This window comes from Pithys albifrons, chromosome 7 (genome assembly GCF_047495875.1).
Source record: "Pithys albifrons albifrons isolate INPA30051 chromosome 7, PitAlb_v1, whole genome shotgun sequence".
Lineage (NCBI taxonomy): Eukaryota > Metazoa > Chordata > Aves > Passeriformes > Thamnophilidae > Pithys > Pithys albifrons.
Window position 1 is genome coordinate 25,879,784 of NC_092464.1, and position 24,581 is coordinate 25,904,364.

The window sequence follows — 24,581 nt, forward strand, 5'->3', positions numbered from 1 at the left end:
GATATTTACCTTTCTTCAGAGAATCTAGTCAGTAAGAAGATCATATTTTCAAATCTCAGAATTCTTGTCTTCTCCATTGTATATTATTTGGAAATCTTCCTTTTCATAAATCTGGATCCTTTGCTGTGCATGTTAAATGGGAAGCTAGAGTTTACCACATAAGTACAGCTACTACGCAGTTTTGCATCTGATGGTTCAATTACACAGTGATATGATTTGTTTCACATTAGAAGCCCACATTCACTACAACCTTTGTCTTGTTTGGTCTTTTTAGCACTATAAGCTTTAGATACACTTGAGAGAAAGGCACTGTAGCAGTGTAAATCACTAAGTGCATCCAAATGGGAGCCAAGGCTGATTATCTGTTTGGAGAAGAAATTGAACATTTACCTTGTATCACAAACCACTTTTCTCCACTGAAAGGGCACCATCAAAGTGCAGAGACCAATATTTTTGGTTGTGTGTTGGCTGAAGCTTGCAACCCAAATAAATATCCTATGCTTCATTGAATTGTACAATCAAAGAAAGACTTGGTTGAGAAGGGACCTTAAACATCTTCTAGTTCTAAATCCCACCCCCATAGGCAAGGGTGCCACCCCTGTTAAATAAGGTTGCTCAAATCCCCATCCAACCTGTCCTTGAACATTTCCATGCTTCTGAAACTCAAAATCGAAGGTGCAGCCCCTCTGAAAACTAGTTATAAGTTGGAACATCTGTTATCAAAAGTGCCTCTTGAGACAGTGCCCAGTCTTGAAACATTGGTTTGCCTGTCTTAGTGCTTGACATTACTGATTTTCCTGAGGACTTATTTTGCAAGGGAGGTGCAACTAAAACAGCTACAGGTGGGATTTGAAGGATTTTTTTAATTTGTTTTTTTTTTCCAAGTCATCTTGAAAAAATGTTGTTCTTCAATAGGAAAGATGTAATTGAGAGAGAATTTCAATCCACCCAAAGTGAGGTGTTTCTGAAGTTGCAGGCAGGTATTTTATCCAAGGAGAAAAATTAGTTGCATTAATTAAACATTCAAAGTTACATTTTATTTCAGAAAATGAAAAGATTTTACAGAGGGAAAGTCCCATCAGGTTTGGCTTTCTGAAATTTCCCCTCCCTGTATTACGGCCAGGGGGCAGGGAGGGCAGTGTACTGAAAATTTCCCTCGAATTTACAAACACTTTCCTTTGCCTAACACTGTTTGTGAAGGAATATAATGAACACCTGAAATATCTCATTAGTCACCTCTGCAAAAGGGACAGTGGGAACAGGTGCAGGGATACAAGTCCCTTTTTTCTCATTTTGTCCCACAGCCAGGGTCTTTGTGTCCCTCTGACATAGTAACCCTCACTCATGCTCTGTCTTTGCACAACAACCTCTGAGCAGCAAAAGGAGAGCAGTCATGGGGCTGACTTTTCTCTGCCATCCACTTCTCATGGACCTAGGCAGCACGCAAGCCATCTACATGAGGAGATACAGGGTACACTTAAATCGCATTCTTGGCTCACACCCACAGCTGATTTGCCTTCCTCAAAACATGCCATGAGGTACTAACTTGCAGCAGCAGAAGATATGTCCTGGTAAACATTGTCCTTGATGGATGTAGGAAGTAAGCAACCTCACTCATGCACAAGCGAAGCAAAAATAGGAGGAAAGTAGAATATGACCTGTTGTCTGTGCCCCTTTGGCCTGCCAGAGACATTCAGGGAAGCTCCCTGAGTGCACTGTCCAGGGAAACTGCAGCAGAAACAGCTTTTCTTGCTGTTTCCAAGGTTTTAGCAAGGATACTGCAATGTGTAACAGAGTCAATAAGAAAATGTTAGAAATGAACCAAATAATGCTACTGCAGAGATGCCTCTAAATTGCCTAGTTAATTGTGGAGCTGGTAGAAGTTATGCAGACTGTTAAAGAGATAGTTCAATTACTTGCAATACTTACTGCAGATCACTAGCCTTAAATTACAAATAATAAACTCACTTATAAATATTAATTGCAACAACAAAGGTGTTCCAGTTGATGCAAAAGCCTCATCTAGTGAGTGTATGTTTGTAAGAGCCACTTACCTATGGAAATTGAACTGCAGTTCCTTGCCCCGTCCTTCATGTTTTGCTTACTTATGACACCTGATTATTGCCCCTTTTTCCAGGGATGTACTGTCTGGTGACAGAGGAATGGATACCATTTCACTAGGTGATGGAAAAGTGCATACACCATTTATAAGGTTTAAAATGATGGATGGTGTCTGTCTCAGAACTTGTGCTTCAGAAAGAAGTTGCATTAGTGGAAACTTTTGCAAGATCAGGTGTTCAAATCTTCTGTACAACTCTTGAACAGTAATTGATGAAATTACCTTTAACAAGGAGGGGATGCCTCAGGAGGCATTTCAGGATGTCCTTTCAGGAAGTACTCTCCCTATTAGGAGGTTTTGAGGAATATTTGTTAGTATCTGGGGAACTCTGTTACTGTTTTATTCTGTTATGAGCAATGCTTGAACAAAAATATATTTTTTGATATTATTAATTTCTCAATAATTCCCAGCATCTGCTGTCCAGGTCATAAACTGCATTCCATGCCCAAATAAACCCGAGAATCCTTACAAATTAGTCATGCCCCTAGTATTGGTGTAGTTGTCTGGATATTACCTTCTGTACTTCCTACTTATGGCTTTGTGATGTGATGGCCTTAGTATCATCCAGTTGTGATAACACTGTGTGTCAATTATGTTTTGGATAATATCATGTGTCAATGATATTTAATCATCAGAGAAGACAGACAAATATTTTACTTTCATACACATTGTCCATGTAAACAAAGAAGTGGAAGAATCAGGAAAAAACATATAAAACATATGCAGTAAAACATTTCTTGACAGAAAATTATTTGTATGAGATTTGGAGCTTCTTCTAGTAAGTCTTGCTGTGGTCTTTCTGTAGATCTTGTAGTAAAATCTATAATACAGTCAATTAAAGAGTTTATCAGAAACATCATAGCTGGGAGTCCTTCAAATCACAGCTGATCTCAAAAAGCCCTGTTTGGCACAAAGCAACCACCTGTCAATATTTCAATTACCGCACTACCTGCCTGATCACACTTCAATTGATTTCCAATAATTATTATAATCATCCGCTGCAAGGGCAACTACTTGTTTCAGGGTTTTAGGTGAGAGGCAAAAAACTGAAAAAAAAAACCCCAAAAACAACAACCAAGAAACAAAACCCACCCAGTCATTTGTACAGAGCTTCCCTCAGGGCAGCTCCTTATTTGAACAGCTGCTGGTAAGGCACAAATCAATCTCAGAGCTAAGCCAAGCCTGGATGGTATGATGCATCCTGATTTCTCAGGATGGGAAGGGGGGTGTTGTTGTTTGTCCTAATTTGAGTTCTGCACATGACCAGCCGCTTTCCCTACTGGAAATAATTTCTCTAAATTAAAGGTTGCTGCAGTGTTTCAAGCCTGTCAAAGAGCTCTCGTTGGACAGGCTCCTTCAAAGAAAAAAAAATAAGAGTCAGTGTCTCAAATCTTAGCCTCAGGAGCCAGGTTTCACTTGATGAAAGAACTGAAAAATCTTTTGCCAGTCAGGATATATTTTTTGTTAGATTTCATGGGAAAAAAAGATTTCAGGTTTGTTTTTATTTTACAGGACTAAGTTACATGGATCTATTGTTACTTATATGGGAGTTTTTTCAAGGGAAAAAAAATCAACTGAAAATCACAACCCACTCGACTAACATTGCAAAACTTCTGAAAATGCTCAAGCTGCAATGGAAGATAGTGCAAGGTAACCTAGAAATGCTGAATATGTCTCATGTCTCTTACTATTTTGCAATGATTTCATGCCAACCTGAGTTCATTAAATACGTTTCTTTGAGCTGTTGTGAGTTTTGAAGTGATGTTATAAATATATTCTGAAAATCTATTGAAATCTATTAGGATTTCAATGGAGCCAGAAATTCACATCTGAGGATAAAAGTCCTGTGAGACAACAATGTGCATATTATTATGCCATTCAACCCTGGTAATAATAATAACAATTTTTATGCAGAGAGAAGCCGGTGAGATTGTGAAGTTATTAACAAATAATACTGCATGACAACAGAGAAGCAAAATGGCACACCCTGGGGTGGGAGGAAGGCAGAAATGGTGACTCTTACATTCTACAGTTTCTACCCCAAATCTAGCAACTGGAGAAAGGGAGATGGACACCATCACTGACAGCATGGGGAAGACTTCAGCTAAATGTGCAGCTACAGCCCAAAAGCAAACATCCACTTTGCTACGTAAGGAAGAGCACACTCAGTTATACAGAGTGTGCAGCAAAGCCTTTGCAAAAACCAGTAAAGAGCCCTGTCAGCAAAGTTGGACAAAGCTCTTCTTCCTCCCAACTCAGAAAAGCAGTGGATCCTGCCGGCCGAGAGACGCCTGAGGAGCCAGGCTGTCAAAAACTCCTCTGCAGAGACAAGAGGAAAATGGTATCAGTTTTCAATAAGAGACAAAAAGAGGAGCCATGAGAAAAGTGTCTAAGAGAAGAATGAATGTATGAGAGAAATTACAGTGAAAAAGTATCCTGTCTCCATCTGATAATCACAGAAAAAGAAAACTTTAAATTTTGTCAGTAAGGAGGATTATTGAACTAGAAAATGCAGGAATGCTTATTCTACACAATGTGCAGTCTGCAGAACTCCCTGCTCTATTACCAGGTCCCCAGGATGTTATGATACTTAGGATATAAAACACATCCAAAATATCCACAAGAGAGAATGATAAACATAAAGAGAAAACAGATCTCTTGGAGGAGAAATCAGGTCAACAATTAATTAGCAGAGCAGAGGAGTTGTAATGCAATGGAGTTCTTCCCAGAAGCTTGTGGAAGGCAATACCCACCTGGCAGAGCAGCAGCTCTCCTGCCCAGGGTGAGCTGCCTGCCTGCTCTGGCCTGGAGGATGCCTAGGGACCATGCTTTGGGACAGCAACAGCAACCTTCTTGCCTCTAACTTCTCCTCCAGCTTCTGAATCCTACCATCTCCCTCCTGGCTGTTGCTGAAATACTCATGGTGTTTCCATCATCTCTTTCTACCTCCAACCTTTGTTGTCCCAGTGAAAGATCACATTCAATGCTGGTGAGATCAGGGATGAGTTTGGTGCATTTCCTGGAATTCTCTCCTATGACAACCTTTTCTCTTTGCAATATCCACTTTACCCTGAGACATAGTAGTAGAACTCTTCAACTGGTCTTTATCCCCTCTACCCAGAGCTCAGCCTACTTCTTTAGCTTGAATGTTGGCAACATAAATGTCTTTCTCCACTTTTCCACTATTTGTATCACATCCCTCTGCTACAGAAAAGCATTAAGTGATTGTGTTGTGTTGTTTGACTACAGCCCTTCATGAGTAACAAGTATTTAAAATCTGTTGCTCTGTCTTTGATGTTTGGGAGATGAGTTGTGAGGCCTGTGGTTAGATGTGTGTATTACCCAACAAGGTCAAAGGAGAAATGGCTGTTCCAGTTTTCTGAGAACTCTGAGCCAAAAACAATTAATCCACTGGCGACCAAATGGATTTTTTGGAAAGTTGTAGCTTGTATAGAGGATGGGAGCAGGCCACCACTGCCAGTATTTTTAACACACACCACTTGAAGTAGTCCTGTGCATGTCAGCTACTGGTGTATGACTGGCTCCTGGATTTTACAAAATGCTCTCCTTTGTGTCTTTTATGGGATTAGGCAAAAACCATTGGCAGTACTGACAGGATATTATTTTTAAAAAGCTATGTATTAATATCTATCTAGAAATGTATGTAATTGTTGAGGTCAGAAGCTTTGTGGTGACAGACTTTTGCAGAGCTGACTACAGAAAAAACACTTTCAATCCAAGTTCTATTGGCAGTGCACAAATAGCACATGATAGTCTATAAACTTTTCATTTACTCAGTTTATGTGGTTGGGGTATTTTAATGCATATATTTGAAAAAAATACAATTATATCAGTAATGTATTTATATCAGTTGACATGTGAAATCCAAGTTTCCTTACCTAAACTGTGTAATTTTGTGAAGTGGTGCATTTAGTAGAAGTTGTTTAGGGTTATATCATTAATTTGTGAAGTTAAACCGCATCTCATGGTAAATAGGTTCCAACCCTTGTTGATTTGCAGCCTACAAATAGGCCATCAAGATGATTTACCATAATCCATTTGTCATTTATCATAATAGCTTATAATTCACTCCTATTGCTGTCATTTTCCTCCTGTCATGTTGCACTTCTTCACCTGACCTCTGCTCATCTACTTGTTGCCTGCTCTGAGGCATTTTAAAGTTTGCCTCTGCTTTTACTCTGCTCATTTGAGCTCCTGCTAAGCGACACTGCTCTGTTGAGCCATCCTTAGATTGTTCCTTCTATGATCGTTCCAAATTGCCTCATACTTTGTGCTAGTTCTGGTTTAAAATTAGGCAGCTACTCAAGTGCTTTGCTGAACTTGGGTGTCCTTCATGTAATTCAGTTTAATCTTTTCTCTGCCTTGTAGGCTCCCCTCACTGCATTGCGGTGATTAGTATTGTTCTCCTCTGATACAAGCTCTTCCAGCAGTGTCAATTTTGCAGTTACATTTCCTGTTGAACTGATGGGAAAAGGTCATTAACTTGTTGTCTGTGAGCTATTCCCAGCTGCCAATGAACTGTTCCCTACAAACCAAGGGTCAAGAGCTGCCCTAATACACCGCTGATAAGGCCCTACTCCAGCAGCTGCAATCTCCATACTTGTAGCACACCATTAAGCACAAATGTACACCTGGCAGCAGGATAATGACACAGACTTACCATCGCAGTTTCCATCAAGATGAGGTTTCAAGGACTCAAACTAATAGCTATTGCTAAAGCTATCAAAATTATATTAAAAGACACGGTATTGCTCTTTCTACTTAGGCCTTTCATCCAAGGATACCTGTGCCCAAGCTGGGAACTTTCCACTAATGCTGCTTCACTCTCCAAGGTTTCCACCTTTAATGCCACCCATCTCTCATACAGTTTTGATTTCTTTTCTCATCTTTACCTCTACTCCAGTTGTTCCAGAGCTTACACGCACTTTTTCTATTCCTGCACCCTTTGCAATAAAAATCCAGATTTCTGTCACTATCTCTTGACTTCTTCTCATCCTCCCTGTCCAACACAGACCCTCCATCACTGTCCATTAACCTTGGCAGCCCTCTGACCACCACCACTGCTCTTTGCAAATGCAGAGAGAGCATTGCTCTTTCTATGTCCTCCCCTGTTGATCAAAGCAGCCTCTTGTCCTGCTGCAGGTGCCAGTGGTCCCTGCTGCCCCAGACAAGTAGCTCCTGTCCTGCTGGGGGTGAGCAGGGGCCAAACATCTATGCATATGGCTAAATCACTTTGCCCACTATTAAGGGCAAGCAAATTTTTGTGTATAGTAGAGGCACCAAGTGGTTCCTATAGCAACAGTATCCAGGTGAAAACTCCTGCAAGAGCTCCCCTTCCCCCTTTCCTCTCCCCACCTCTCCTTTCTTTGCAGTGGTTTTTCATGGCAGGGAGTGAGCAAAAGGGATGATAACCAGAATGATTTAACTGCCTCAGTTGCCCACACAGAACACACACCCAGTGCCATCACTAGGAATGTGTGCCCACATGATCACCTGGGCAGCTTGCTGGCCAGTGGGGTGTCAGTGACCATAAATTATTGATATGTATGGACTGAGGAAACCACCTTCATTTTATGGAAAGAGGATATCAGATAATTTTTCAGGCACTGCAGTGTTTATCTCACATATTTTCTATTGTACTTATCATTCAGGTCCCGCTCTGTGCTCTGCAGCCCTAACATAAAAATTGCCACCTCCTTCCACAGCAAAATTATAATACAGTGCTAAGCAAGGGAGTTAAAAGGTATCCTGGGTGCGAGAAAGGAAATTCTACCGGGTAAGTTGCTACAGCATCCAAAAAGGGAAAATACAGCTATCACCTTCAGGCTGTGAGGGCAGGACAAGCCTGTGCCTGTGTGGAGACCTTCACCCAGGACTTACTCAGCCCTAATGATGGAGGGAATAGCCACACACTGTGGTCTCCTTTTGGGTCTGCTGTGCCCATCTTACCATGTGTGGATAGAAAGGACTCTGAGTTATCCTGAGTATAATCAGCAAAACTGAGTAGGTAAGTGTAGATCAGCATCCTCAGCCCTTCATCTAAGCTAGCCTGCTTTGCCTAAGAGACACTTAAGGTGTGCCCAAGCCCTTTCTTTGGCATCACAGTTTCAGGAAAAATGTCCAACAATGTGGTATGGTAACAAACAGGTATTTGGATGGGGGTACCATCAACAGAAAAGTGGATTTCCCAGCCACGTTCCATGGTTGCAGGAAATCCTGTAGGTGATAACATAGCTTAGGGGGTGCTGAGTTCAGCTTGGACAAAATTACAAGCCAAAAGGGGATAACCCGTAGGTTATCACACATCTCCTTTGCTGGTGTCTTAGCACAAGTTATTTGTCCTCAAGATTTTATCTCCATCCATAAGGGCTGTTCTAAAATAACAAGAGCTGTAGGAGCTTTAAGTAGAATAAATTGTTTTCACGGTTACAACAAAGATATGAAAATTGACAACACTGAATTTGGTTATGTATCTAATCACGTCCTGATCAAACCAATTAAAAATATCCTATTCATATCAGGGAGTTTCCACAAGTCCAGAAATTGCTATTTTTCTGCTAGGAATTTTACCAGGTATGTATTAGTTGCAATATAGCAGCAAAAAATCACAAGAAGCTACAAAACCCACCTATGTCACTGTCATGTCCCATATTCAGATCTGAAGTTTCTCAGTGATTAGATCTCTGTCATCCATGGTACATGCCACTCACAGTGGCTATTTGATATTGGCAAATTACTGACAGGGTCATATCCTCTGAGTAGTTGCTGAAAACTGTGAGAGCCCCACAACCAGAGTTCAGGGCCAGATTTCCCCTTCCCTGCTCCACTAGTTAGAACACAAGTACAGCTGTGCAGTGCCTTATCCTGACCCACCAGATGCAGAGACCTTTCTTACTTCTTGCTGTAAGCCTACACGTGCTCACACAGCCACAAGGGATACCCAAAATGTGGCCATGGCAAAGGTGCTAGGACAAAGGTGCCAGCAGATATCCAGTGTGATGATGGTTAACCCTAGAAGGGCTCTGTCTCCTCTGCAGTGCCACTCTGTGAGTGAGCCAGCCTTTACAGCCAGAGGAGGGTCTTCTGAAGCTATGTGCCACTGCTGTGTACTCAAACCATACAGCCAGGCTATGGATTAGCTGATTAATCCACAATGAAGAAAAAGAAACTCTGTGTCAACATACTTATCACTTAGCTCTCAAAGGAAGAAAGATGGATTCTGTTTTTCTACTCAGGGATCTTTTCTCAGGTGCCAGTAAAGAACCTCCTCCAACCTTTTGCAACTTTAAGTAGATCATACTGACCTGATGCACTGTATGGGATCACAGGATAATTTAGGACGGGAGAGATTTCAGAAGGTCTTGATCCAGTCTCCAGCTAATAGCAAGGTCAGCTGTGAGATCAGATGAGGTTGCTCAGAGCTCTACCCAACCTAGATTTTTTAACCTTTCCTGGGATGGAAACTGCGCAGACTCTGTGGGAAACCCGCTCCAATGTTGATTGAATTTCTTTGTCAAGGACTGAGAAGGGTCAATCTATTGACATTTTAGGGACTCTGGAACCTTCACATTCTGTGGTGGAGTACATCCAGTGAGATGTCTTGTGGAAGGAGAAGACCGAGACCAAGGAAAGGATGTCTAAAACTACCTTAAAATCAATGGCTGTGGGTCTTATCTCTTTGAATCTGAACAAACAGACAAACAAACAAATCCAGAAGCCTTTCCTTTGAACTCCTAAAGCCTAAATTCATAGTTTGCCATTGCATCCCTGAAATGCAGAGTCTGCCTGCTTTTACTTGCAAGAGAAAACAAGGAGTGATTTTTCCTCTTGACTTAGAATACTTCAAGAGAAAAAATCTTGATCAGATTCTGCAGAACATGTAAGGGAATTATTGAATGATCTTTAAAACTAGCTAAAAATAACTCCAAGTCTCCACTGATCTGATCTGTGCTGTCAGCTCTCCCCAGGGACTGCCACCCTTGGGGTAATTGAGATATGTCATGCACTGTTTGATATGCTGTGGAACAGGAGAAGCAGTTCAGCCAATGAAGACTGAGAAGCAAAAGCAAAAGGCAGGGTTCTGTGATTTTTTTTAAGGAACCCAAAAATAAAGGCCAGAAAAATTATTCTGAAAATACCTGAAGACCTGTGAACAGATGCCACCTGGCATCTCCAGCCTTTCTTCCGTAGCACTCCTTAATCTGCTATGCTTCATTGTATGCACTGACAGTGTGTCTGCTGCCTGTCTCATTGCTTCAAATTATTTTTTAATGCAAAAGATGTTGCAGCAAGGGAGACACCATGATGAACCCATTGCTGTCACAAAGTGAGGGACAGCTCTCCAAGTAAGTATGCTTTTACAAGGCATATTTGGTAGACTCATACTACACCTGAGTAGTAGAGTTAGTAGAGCCATACTATGCCTGTAGAGACCTAACACCAGATGCAATCCAAGTAAAACCAAGATCTTCAAGTGCAGCAAGAATAACGAGACAGCACTAAGCAGATGGTCTGGGACTCTCATTTTGTTATAACTGTAACACTGAATATCCCAGACCTGTGGTGACCTTCATGTGAGCAAAAAGCCTCGTGACTGGTGTGATCCAAAAGGAGCCAGCACACCCTCATCCTACCTGTCACCAGGCTCTGCACTCTGACTCTTGCCAAAACTGGTCCCTTGGGAAGTGCCCTTTTGGCAATGATGTATCTAGCTAGACCCCCCAGCTCTCAGCCAAGGTAGGAATACATGGCTGCATGTGGGAATTGTCAGAGTGGGAAGGTTACAAGCTTTCTGCCTAGAAAAATATGCCAACACATTTACTATTTATGTCCAGCTAGCAAAGGGAGGGCTGGTGCGAGGAGCGAAGGGAGCTCTCGGGAAATAGAAAACAGCAGGAGAGCTGGATTTTCTTTGCTACACTATGCAAATAAAGCAAGTGAACATGACTCTGACACTGAGCTGATAAATCTGACTCTCATTTCTCAAGAAGGCTCCTTTTTACCTACCTAACAAAATATATATATGCATTACAATGGAGACAAATTATTTTCTACAATTTAAAATCCTGCTGATTCATTTTTATAATTTACCTGCCTCCTCACCACCAACATATGACTGACAATTGAATAATGCCTAGAGATGTGCAAATAAATGCAAATAAAACATGTCAAAAATCCCCAAATCAAGGAATTGGAATTTTTTTTCACATGCAGCAGCCAGGCTGGTGCCACCAGGTTCATTCATCACTGCAGTGGTCAGTGACAAACCCTGCATTGCAAGAAGAAGAAATAACCTTAGCCTTGGAAAACTGTGTCCCTGTGAGAGGAGCAACACTTGGATTCAGCCACGCTGGAAGCCTGCCACAGCTTAGGGAAAATGTGTGTGAAATGGCTGGAATCAAGAAAGAGCCTTTAATGAACCTCGGCTTTTCAACACATGTTTTTGGCTTTGGAGCTGAGTAACTTTATCGACTCTGAAGAATATACATAATCATTTCGACACGGAGGAAGCAGAGAGTGAGAAATTACCATAAGTATAGCCAAACATTTGCTATTTCTGAGTGGTTGGCTGTGAACTTTTCCTAAGCTGCTGGAACTGATCAGGGAGATGTTTCCTGCCTGGTGCAGGCCTTGTGTTTGTGTTTGCTCAGTATGCTGGGAACAAAAGTCCTGTTGACTTTCCAGCCACAGTGCTGGAGATTCCTGCTTCACCACAAGATAGCTTCATGTTCACAAAGGGCACATCATCATGGTTTCTCACTGAGATGTTGCATTTGCTGGCCTTCACTCAGTACTGGTAGATAAGTAATATTTTGGTGGCTTTTTTTTTTTTTTTTTTTTTTTTTTTTTAGTTTTCGAGTGTCTTTTAGCACTGTTGTAATATTCTTCATTCAGCTCTCTTCAGTCAAATCTACCTCCTCTGGATTGACAGTTTTTATTCTGCTGCGTACCTGTGCAACAACATCTGTTGACAGTGGAAAAACTGGAGAGACAGGGGCTGAAATAGCTGTTTCAGCCACTAGCCATCACTCCTGATTCATGAGTGAGCACTGAGCAAATGACTCAAAATTCCTCTTTGATTTCACTTCCCACCAGGAGAAACTGCTGTTGCATCAACTATAGACATCAGCTTTCCATCAGGCCTGGCTCTCAGCCAGGTCACTGCTCCAGGGATCCAGTGGCTGGCCTACCTGGGGATGCTGGAATTTCACACCCTGAACTCATGTTGATGGCAGGGCCCATTGCAGCAGCTCCTCAGACAAGGGGTTGGCTCAGCAGCATAGCACCACCTACATGGGAGATGGTGGGACATGTAAGTGTATGTCGCAGCAGAGGAAGGATGTGTTCTATCTGTGACCACACCAGCTCAGAGCTTGAAGTAATTCACATTGCCTCCAACCGGGCTTAAATCTAGGGTCCTTGTGTGATTCTGGGTTGTTTTGGCAAATACCAGAGAGACCTACCCTCAGAAGTGGCTGTCATACATTTTTGATAATATTACAGAGATGTGAGGAGCTTAAATAAATGACATCTAAAGTTTAACCTTAGGTTTTTATTTTCATGTGGCACCTTTTTAATTTCCACTGACCTTTTCTCTCCATAGTTTACTATGACAACAGCAGCAGAAATGCCAAACATCACAAGACAAATTGTTCTCCTAGTAGTTCAAGCCCAGAGGGCAAGACAAAATGCTGAAAATATGGCAGGGAAATGTGCACTATGTCATATTCACAAATTAAGCATCCCCAATTCAAAAGACTGCTTTTCTTCTGCTATAGAAGAGTTCCTATTTTCCAGTGTCAGTTGTCCTGACTACAAGTTTTGACCTCGATTCAACACATCAAGTCTACAGAAAAACCCACACAATTCTTTATACCCAGCTCCAAGCTGTACTATATACAAATCATTTGCAAATCATTTAACAAAAATTTAGTGTGGAACTTTTGATATTTTTAAGGGAAAATTTGTTCGATTTAAACAATTTAGAGTATGGGAATAATTTAGATGTTTTTAGGAAGCATGGGTAATTAGGAAGATTACCTAATGCAAAGTATCCTCAAATGTTTCTGAAATCTCAACCATGACAAGAGCCCATGGTTCCTTCTCATAAAAGTTTATAAGCACAATTGTTAACAAAAATCAAGGACAAACCAACAATATTCTTGGAAGAATATACTATGAACCAAAATGGTGCATGTGGTCTGAGGTTACTCATGTTCACGGACTAGGTTTCTACAACGTGTAAGGACAATCCTTGGCTCAGATAAAATATTTATTAATAAATAATTGTTGTAGAGCTTCAGCCCCTGATTGAGCCTGGACTCAGCTGCACAAGGCTCACTGGGCCTTTTCTTTATCATCCTTTGTTCAGGTTTACATTTGTGTAAATCAGTCATGCTTTGTGAAAGCATGACTTCTGTACAAATAGACTTTATAGGGAGTTGCCCTTTACTTGTCTGATTAAATAGCAATTCTGTATTATGAAGTACACTCTGAAAATGTCTTTACATATGGAAAAATAATTTCCTGTGTCTATAAAAAGCTCTGATGTGACAGAAGACCCAGAGTACAGAAGGTAGTACCAGTCCTTAAGAATAACTGTCAGATTAAGAATAACTGACTACAGTTAGATATTCAGCTTTTTTGTTAAATGATACCCTAAACACTTTATAGTTGCAATTCTATTTAGCAAGCAAACTAAAGAAAAAGCTTTAGTCTTTCAAGTAATTTTAATAGAAATTATTTCAATTCTTAAAAAATTAAATATAACAGAAATTAATTTTTACCCACTGAGTTCATGGTTCATACAAAGATACAGAATTGCGGTTTTGATAAATAATCATAGTAATGCAGAATGTTACAGTATCTTTGCAACTGCCTGCAATAGACAATATTGGACTGCATTGGCTCTGCGCTAGGGCTCACCCAACTCAGCACCCAGTGGAGTGTGTTACAAATCCAGTCTCCACCTGGGGACCTCTCCTGTAGATACCATGATGGCATGCAGACCATGCCAGCTACTCAAGAGTGACAGAAAGAGCAATGAAAAGGGTACCAGAACTCTGAGGTCAAAATCTAATCTTAAAAGAGTCAATAAGTGCTATTGATAGAGACAGTGTATTTTCCCCTTACCAGCTACTTAGATCTCTAATAAAAGATCTAGTAAGGATCACTGCTAGAAGTAAACATGCATATCTGTTTGGAGGATTATCTGTGTTTCCTCTAGCAGCATTGCTTGTCTTTCTCAGCTTCTTTCCAGCATCCAAACAAGCACACCTTGCTGGAGCCACAGACTGTTGGGTCTTCTACTTAAAAGTGAGCTGGCTTCAGCAAAGTCCCATGTGCTCTCTGCAAAGACTATACTTAATATACAGAGCATTAAACAAATTTGTCTGTGTGAGCTTTGGAAGAAAAGGCATTTGAGTTTGAATGCAGAGGGCAGTCCTGGATAAAACTGGGGTCTCACTCTTGCAGAGCCACATCTGTGATAATCACAGCTGAAAGGGAAGATTTAACCTCTGGGGTTGATGGAGACCAAAACGATGAAAGGATTTTTTAGATGTGAAAAGATGGATCAAGAGTTTTACCAAATCCTGGGTTGGAGGGAAGGTTGCAAATTGCCTTTTCTCTGAATCTGGGACATTTCAGGCGAAGCAGGTTTGCCTCATATCTTGAATGTTTCACATGTGTTCATTTCATTTCCTCTATTTTCAATTCCCATACTCCCATATTTTATTTACTTGTTTCTTCCAATAGTATGATAGCACAAAACAGTCAAGCTACAAAGCTTCTCTCTAAATGCCTGATTTAAATAAAGCATCCAATAATTTTTGCACCAATAGTAGTACAGCATAAAACAGTACATTATTTTTCAGAATGTGGTTCTGTAAACATTAGACCATTTGACTAAAATATTCCTAATGTATAAATAAAGTCACTCTTGTGCATTAGTGTTTTCAGGCTCAAAGCTTTAATGTGTTATTTTAATGTACAAATATTTTCCAGGGTGAAAAATATAAATGTTACTATATTGAAGTCTTCATTGAAATGAAGCATAAAAAAAAATGATGAAGGCTTTTCTTCCCATTAAAAGACTTTTACCATTTTTAACAGAACACCTCTAATATATACCTAGAATATTATGTGTATTGTAGGTTGTTTTTCTGTAATTGGTTTGGCTGATTACAATGATTACACTAAGCTGGCACAATAGTAGAGCTACGTGGTGAAAGTACTTCTGCAGAGCCCATAGAAAACTTACCGGAGACCATATTGTGTGTTTGGAGGTCATAAATTCTGATTTACAAGAATGACAGGTTTTTAACATTGCTTAAATTTCTTTCAAAAATAAAACTATTTTCCAAATACTTCTTAAAGTAAAATTGCAAACCCTTTTTCTATGGACTGAGATATTCCTCTTGTCAAACATTAAGAGATAGTAATATATCTTGTATGGGTTAATCCAAGAAAGGGTATTTTCAAAACACATTAAAAAATAATGCTTTGCTCTCTACATGTGAAATCGGAAGTGTTTAACACCATCGAACTTGCCTGTGATCTGGATAGAGTATTGCAGTGGTGATCTCCTTTGCTGGTGCTGTGCTCTTCCACAGAGTGTGGTTGTTGCCCAGCTTTAGATATGTATGTTGGCAAGTGTCACCGGGAGGAAGGGGCAAGAGGTGAGTCCACACCAGCAGTGCCTGCCACCCATGTAAGGAGCAAACCTGGGCACCTCTGCACTTGGACATCTTTTTTACACATAAATGCAAACACCTGTACATAGATCAATGTTCTCAGTGCAGGGCTGGACTGCCTTCACAGGCTTAGTCTCTCCTGTCTCCAGTGCAAGCAGGGCAGTGGGTTGCCAGCAGGAACTGCAGGGTGCCAGCAGTGCACATACCTAAGGACAGCAGTCAGGTCTTCCTTGTGATCCCTTGTGCAGGGGATGAGTTGGCTGTCAGCCTCAGAGGATTTAACTGGCAAGTTGAATTATAAAAGCCCAACATTTTCAGCCCTTTGCACAAAGAAACCTGCAACCTGAGCAAGACTGTTTTGGCAGAGAAAATCAGAAAAAGAGGTATCTTTTATGAAAAGGTACACATTTCAGATTCATAAGTGTTGGGAGACTGAAAATAGTGAGAACAGTGCTGCTATAAATTCAACAAACTACTAGATAAAAATGATTCAGAGGGTCTCAGATTGTGAATTCCTAAAAATATTCCTAAATAGATGGCGAGGACTTAAAAAAAAAAAAAGGAATTTGCATTTATTACCATTTCCTCAGCATAAACCCACAAGCTCCTGAAACTCTGCAGGACAAGTGACAAAGACCCTGCCTGACAAATCACCAGTGGGTCTGGCTGCCATTCCTACCCCAAGATCACAGAGCCTCCACTGGTCAGTGGTAGGTAGAGGTGTGTGGAAGCAGACCTCGTCCCACCCAGCCACTCCCTGCCATTGGATAAGGAGTTGTCAGTAACCTCCATAGTTTCACACTCTTTTCTGCATTTATCCTGATCTCAGATCTGAAACCTGTAGCTCAATATAATACATTCCCACAGAAACTCTTGTCTTCAGGATCTAAAGATTTTCTGAAAAACAATCATTTCAGTCCAGAGACATTGTGGCTAATGCCACAGGGTACACCCATGTGGGGACATGCAACAGTTTGCACAACAAGGTGTCCTTGGACAACCAGCAACTATTGCCTACATTTCAAAGTAAGCAAAACCGTAACACCCTCCTGAAGAAGGAGTAGCTACCATGGGAAGGTTTCTCCCCAAAGGACATCCAACTGGGAGCTTGCCATCACTTTCTAAAACAGATTGGTTGACATACAGAGAGGCACAGTTCAGGTCCTGGTGCCACTCTGCATACCAGACACTGGCAGAGCACAGCACTTAGGCATGGGGATCAGGCACAAGCATTCATCCTGATGCAACATGCCTCTGTGGTGGTCACAGCCTGAATTCAACATTTCTTACCCTCTTCAACTCAGTGGCTGTTGTGAGTTTTACCTGTTTTGCATTTTCACATCTCTCTTGCTGTCTCTACAATTACACTGTTCTTTCCTCAAATGTTTTTCCAAACTCAACAACACAATATTTGACTTACCTTATTCCCTCCCAAGCTAATCAATATATTTGTTTTCAAGATTTTCCAGCAGTAGGTTGAAGAGCTTCAACTCCTTTCATGAACCTTGGGCAGCATCTCCAATCACTTGAAGCTTCAGTAAGAGCAACCAGCGATAATGATTAACACTGCTGATGCTGAAGTGCCTCAGATGATCACTGTTGCTCATCACTCATCGTAGCTATAAAAGTCACCAACTTGCATCATGGAGATATACTCGCATGAGAGCAAAAATGGTTCTATGTGACCATTTCCCCACTCAGGACACCTGTGTCTACCTATATATAATCTTTGGGTTTGGGAACTTCTGGTACCACTTGTCGCATGCAGAGGAAGACCAGAACTGCAATAGGACTGTGACTGCTACTCTCAACAAGACTGTGACCATCATCCTCACCAACAGGTTTTCCTTTCCTTTTACTTTGTATTCAGGGGGACCATGTGGCAGTCAGCACAAACACTAATGAACGCTATTCTGTTCCTGCCCCAGAGTGCTGGGTTATACATATGTTTTTTGTGTGTTAAAACCATTTTTTCTCTGTATCACTGTATTTATTGTGATCTTTTTAGTAAATTGTAACTCTGACTTGTAATCTCTCTTGAGTCAGGTTCATTTCTCCTGCCAGTTTATCTTTAAACCAGCACAGATGGTACAAGATGAACTCATGTTGCCCACCATTAATGAATAGCAAAAATCACTTCACTGCTGACCAGAAGGAAAACAGGAAATGTATGATGAGTAAGGCCTGAACTGCTCATCTGCACTTACTCTTTTAACGTATCCGTATTTCCACACTGCCATTCCTGCATTGCACCTACACCAGCTCTTTCAGCCATCACAAACATCAAAAAGAATCTTGCTTACCAGTTCCATGGTGGGCAGACCACTGTATTTGAGGGAGAAAAATCTTTCACTGACTCAATTCAGAACCTGCAGTAAAAATGTACAGCATGAATTAGTCTAACTTGAGCCTCCAGTCTCTCAGTCTTGTTCTACCTTTATAGTAAGGTTTAAAAAACCCAACTCCTTATGAAACAATTTTTTTCTCCATAAAGGCATTTGAGAACTGAAATTAGATCACCATTCAACTGTCTCCTAGGTGGAACGAACTGACCAAGTTCCCCATGCCTTTCAGGTATGCTCTTCAGGTTAGAAAGAATGCAGTATGTTCTTCAGTTTAGGAAGAGAGCTCATTTTACATTAGCATTTCAATCCAGATGCAACCTGGATCCAGTCCATTTTATCCACTGAAGCCAAACCTTGAATGTCCCTTGCTTTATCCTAACCTCTTCACTCATGAGACTCTTCTTTCCTTTCTTCCGTCTGACCACAAACATCCACTATTTTTGTTGTTTTACCAATGGCCATCACAACCCATTCCATCCTCTCTTGCAGGTGTCCTGTGCATTGTTTTGGTCTCACTGAGAGTCTCAGGGCAGGAAGGCCAAGCATGATGCTGGCTTTGCAAAAGCACCATGTATGCCTGTTGTGACAGAAAGGTACTACTAAAGGGTGTGTTTTTTCAATAAACAATGTGACCTGCAAGCTCCAGGTATAATATCAAAGTTATTGTTAAGAAGAACAGCAATTTCTAAATATTCCATTGGAACCATAAAAAAAAAACAACAAAAAAACCCCCACCTATTTATAACTGTAATATATAAATATATATTTTATTTAGGATGAGTCACACAGTTTCTGTAGCTCCATCAAGTTGCAATCAAATCTCTACCCATTGGTTTTATAATTACTCTTCTAACAGCTATAATTCATCTAAGGCTGGTTTATTCCATTCCAGACCCTCTTTGCGGTATAGACAGAAAGCACCAACAAAGAGGAACAGACAGGCTCTACTGAGTCAAGCTTCAGCCAAGTAATGCCTGAAAATGACCTCCTGGGAAAGATGTACAGTACCAATGTAATCTTACTCATTCTCATAGGCAATGAAACATTATTTTGCTCTCTCTTCTAATGGACATTGATCATAGAGTAGCAGAGCAAGGAACAGAATCCAACACACATTTTTGTGAAATCCCTTAAATTTCTTAGCGGCTAATACTTCATCTGTGAAATACCTAGTCAGAGGCTGGGAGAAAGACACATTCCTAGGCTGAAGTCAAGGCTCCCCATAGGCAACACACAGCAGCATCCATCTTGCAGCCACATCTGCACAGTCCATTTCTCTTCTGAGGCACCAGGGATCAGCTGCAGCCAGAACCTGGTTTTGAAGAGACTGAAGAGCCACATCTAGTTGCAGCACTGAGTGCTCAGGAGCTGGGCTCTGCAGCAGGAGACTCCGAGAAGTGAGGTCATACCTGTCTGATGAGGTCTGCTCTAACACCCTCTACATTTTTAATATGCCCCAGGGAAAAAAAAAAAGTAATATTCCCTAAAAATCCACTGAGACAAGTCTTGAAATGAATCCATCTACGCAACTAGTTACATTAAAGGTCTTGCATTTCACATGTATAATTTGGAGTGAATTGCTTTTTACAGTGATGCAACATGTGATGTGCTCACATACCCTCTCAGATGCTGCTTTCTGCTTAAGAGGGATTTTTACCCTTTCCCATTTTAACCTTCAGAGAGAAAAGGGGTAGTTTCTCATATTGCCTCTTGCTGCCACAGTTTCCTTTCTGCCCTGACGTCCTTCTGGGATTCTCCTCCATGTGAAATGCCAGCCAAGAAGAAACTGTTCTTGGGTCTCAGCACCAGCTCCCTCCCACCTGCATGGAGGGCATAGCAGGCAGCTTGGGAAAGGAGAAGGAAAACTAACATCTTAAATACTTCAGAGTAAGGTTGATCTTCTTCTTCTAAAGCTTGTGTATCTTTGTGCATTTCTGACCTGAAACAGATGTCTTTGGTGTAAGAAAGCTCTGCTGAGCTGAGCACAAACACCTTTGTTTTCGGCATATTCTGCTACCTCCTGGCCATGCCAAAGCTTTCCCTGATAATACTGCCTGTATAGCATCAGTTCGTTACCCAAGTCTTGAAAAACAAGGTCCCAAAGTTACTGCCAGGTGGAGAGTATCACTGACCAGCCCAGCGACTGGGAGGATTCCTTGTTTTAATCTTTGTGGATGTTAGTCTTGCATTGTATAGTTCCACTGCATCCTATTTGGACACTGCAAACCAATTCCAAGAGGAAGGGAAATGCAGCCCATCACTCAGCCTCCTCAGCAGCCCTGTCCCACCTTTTACATCTCACAGACTATCAGCTCCCTCGGGAAGGAAGAGCTTTTGTTTTGTTTGTGGTAGGAGGAACCCAAGGCCAGAGCATTGGCAGGGTTGGTTTTGCCTTCTGGATGAGTCACCGAGCTGCCCTGCCTCCATCAGGTGCAATGTAAATCCAGACTTGTGCCTGTTCCTTTTCATTAAGAGCCTTGATCTCACTGCAGCAAAGATGAAAAGGGCTGGTCATTATCCATTACATGTGACCCATTCACTTGCTGATGGGATGGTTTTCATCTCCCTGACCTGCCTGTAGGCAAGCATCCCCCAATCCCCTAATCTGCTTTTTTTGTTGTCCACCATTTATTTTCCTAGGAGCCTTGTCAAGTGGCTCCCTTACCTTCCTATGCCTCCCAGCACTACAGATTCAGAAGCCTTAAAGGGTTCCAGCTTACCCTAACGAATTCCAGAAAGTCTGAGCGTTTATTATGAAGCCAGTGTAGGAAGGATTTGAGAAAAGCACAAAGCATAGTGTAGTAAGAGAACTGGGGAGATGCAGAGCACAGATATAGCCTGAAAAGGCTGGAAGGTGAACTGGAAGGGGAGGTGGGGGCATTTGGAAGCTCATTAAATGAGGACTTATCATCTGATTTATGTAAATAACTTCAAATGCCTTCATTTATTAAAAGTATTAAGCTGCATTACTGTTTGCCTTTGGTCCCCTAATTTGGTTGCTAATGTCTAAAACAACTGGTGAAATTAATTTGAAATTAATGTTCCTATATAATTACTTAATGAATCTCACATTTGCTGCCCTTAGTTCTGAGATGACAAAGAATCTCACGTGCCATGTGTAAGAGATTGGAATACTGACTGTGATTTTTAAATGGTTGCTAAATTATAGTTTGCAAATATTTTACATTTAGATCATACACTTTGTCTTGAAGGATCTCACTGTGTTTGAAATGTTACATAACATCTATTCTTTAGTAAAAATTCCATCACAAAAACTTTCTGGGCATCAATCTTCCTACTTCCCTGCATGCCTTGAAATTAAAGCAAATTTAGCTCTGTCATTATGCAAACACAAAATCATACCTGCATTAAAAGATTATTATTAGGGCTGTAAAGTCAGACAGTTAAAAGATAAGAAATGCTGGAACTGTAACTCTGTGCAATATAAATTCCTTTTTCCATATATATGTATTCTCATAGTCTTGAATTTTATGACCATGTGTTTTCTTATATGCACCCCCTCCCTCATGGGACTTACTAATACTTGTTGGTGTTCAAGAAAAAACAGGATAAGAAAAAATAAGGTTCAAGAAAAAGCTAGCAGGGAAAGGCACCACTTGTGGAGTCCTTGCCTCATTCCTTACAAAAGCTACAAAGGTTGTAATGTGTGTTCCTCCTTTTCTGGGTGGCTGACTTGGTACCCCATAAATCCTGATCAGCAGAAATGCTGAATATGCACAGCAGTAACCAAAGCTAAAGAAATATTTGAATGTGCAGAATGTTTCACATACAACCAAACCTAGTGAAAGATGAGGTCCTCGGGTCTCGCACTGAGCATTTAAAATTATTGTACACTTCAAAAGGGGAAAACACTTCCCCCTCTCCCAGGGACAGTGGAAAATGTATTAAGAGCATTTGCAGAACACATGGACCACTGTGGTATGGTACCCATGCTTACTTGTTCTTTACAGCAAAGTGTGGACACTGCACAGGAAGCAGGGGACACATGGTGACTCAGGAGCAGAACGTATGTGGGGAAGCTGTTGGTGCTGTTGTGCAAGGTAGCAGAGGGAGTCAGGGGCCAGATGGGAAAACAGAAAGAATATTCTGGAACAAATGAGTTCAACTGAAGGCTTTACAGACAGCCTTACTTTGGACTGCTCACCATTTTTTCTACTTATCTGTGATTTTTTAGTTAAGGCGTGTATGGCTTCTTAAGGATCAAGGCAAAAAGAGAGCACCAATTTCATTGGCAATCAGGAACCTTCCAGAGCTTTCCTCCAAGTCAGCTGAACAGTGTTTTGTCTTGAAACATCCTCAGGATCTAAGTGAGAGCAAGTCAACGTTCCCCACACTGCAAAACACCCTTTCCTTCGTGTGGAGGAGAGCTGTAGACATGTGCCACTTACCCCAGCTTGGCTCAGACCGAGGATACTGGCCAAGAGTCCCATGGCTTGGCTGACAGGATAGGTCCCCAAACACAGGGTAACATCAACCTAAATCTCCTTCCCACAACAGGGAACAGAGACTACCCAGCAGTCCACACCCAACCATCACCATGTTCACACCTCCACCTCCTACTTTCTTAACTAGAAAGCCCAATGCCTCCTTTGCTCAGATCTTTGCCAAATTTCTCTCTCCACCACATTCCCACCCTTGCTAGGCTGCAGAACTTCCCAAATGCCTGTCCTCTGTCCTCCCTCACACCCCCAAACCTCCAAGAAAGACCAAAGGAAACCCTTCCTAGCATGGCCAATCTAAAAAACTCAAGCAAATTCCATCCAAATGGGAAGATCAGTTCCGTCTCAACTTGAATAGGAGACGCATTAGGGTGAATTGCTACAGTGACATACTGGCCAACCACCTCAACTTCCTTCTAGAAAACCAGGTTTCAGATCATAACGCAGCAGCTAAGGGCTATTACTGTAAGAGTGCAGAGCCATCAGGCTACCTCAGCCTAAGCTTTCCTTTCAATTATGCTTTGGTGAAAAAAAAAAAAAAAAAAGAAAAAAACTAACACAACTCTGGCTCAGCAAAAACAAAAATTTCTTGAAGTAAAGATGCTTTTCCACCTTCATTGCTGCTACCAATTGGTGAGACAGGGCTGCTTTAGTCAGGTTTCCAGAATCCTGTAATGGAAAGCCGCTGTCTCTATCCAGCTTGCACCAGACATCTTCTTTACTGTGTCATCTTCTTTTGGTCTCTTGCATTACACAGCTTTCCAGTACCAATGTGTTCATAACACCAGCAATCCCACAACTGTACTTAACTGTACTTAACATACTTTTTTCTTAAACTCCCAACACTAACCTGAGGAAGTTTGCATTGCTATTTGCCACTCAATACACAAGACTTTTCATTTGCTACTTGTCAAAATACGAACTCCAGGACTTTGTATTCCACTGAGTTGGGTTCCATGAGCCTCACATTTCAATGTGAACTTAAATAACTCCAGGGCACGACTGCTTGAAAGGGCATCCCTTTCTTTTCCCAAGCAGCACTGAACTGGACAACCTGTCAGCATTCACCACCATCTGAAACACTGTTTTGCAGAGCCATTCAGATGGCAAGGGAAGGTCTCAGTTTTTACAGTTATCTTCAGAAAGCAGGGTGGGTCATGGTGAATCTTGCCTCCACCACAAATATAGCACCACCCAATAATCTGGGGTAAGGGAAACCTCCTAGCATTTTGCATTAATAAATGCCATTATAACATAAAAGACTCAGTTATTTAGTTAAGGTTAAAGCATTTAATATCGTAACTGCATGTGCATCATCTAATACCTTTACTCTGAAGGCTCACTTAAAATAGTCTCTAGTGAAGTGCTGAAAAACCAAGCAGCTAATTCAAATTCCATGAGAGTGTAACTACAGTTGCCCCTTTAATAAAAAAAAATTTGGAGTCATCACTGCATCTTTCTATGTCTTTGCATACGTCAGCTCTAACAGCTCCTTTGGGGAAGATTCGTAGAAGAGGTCATAGTTTTCTAATTTTGATCTTGTTTCCCAGTTCAGAGAGTAATCTAATCCAGTTACTACTGCCCTGTCTATCTGGCAACTATTTATTGGCATCCATGAAACAAGTAGGAAGTTTGATTTCCGTTCTCAGCAGGTTGTGTGATACAGATGAACTGCTGTAACTGCCAAATTGGAGGCAAGTAATTATGAAATAAAATGTTGAGGCAAAACAAGCTTTATCACTCCCTAAAATTGTTTTCTATCCCTGTTGCATTTTAATTGGAATACACCAGTACTTTATTTCTTTTCAACGTCTCCACATTCCCAATCACAGAAATGTTCATTAGTCTTAATTCTTGTTACATGTATTTAGTTCCCCACTACAGGAGCTGGTGCAAGACCATCAGCCACTGACAGATCATTACTGGCACTGGAGACAAGTCT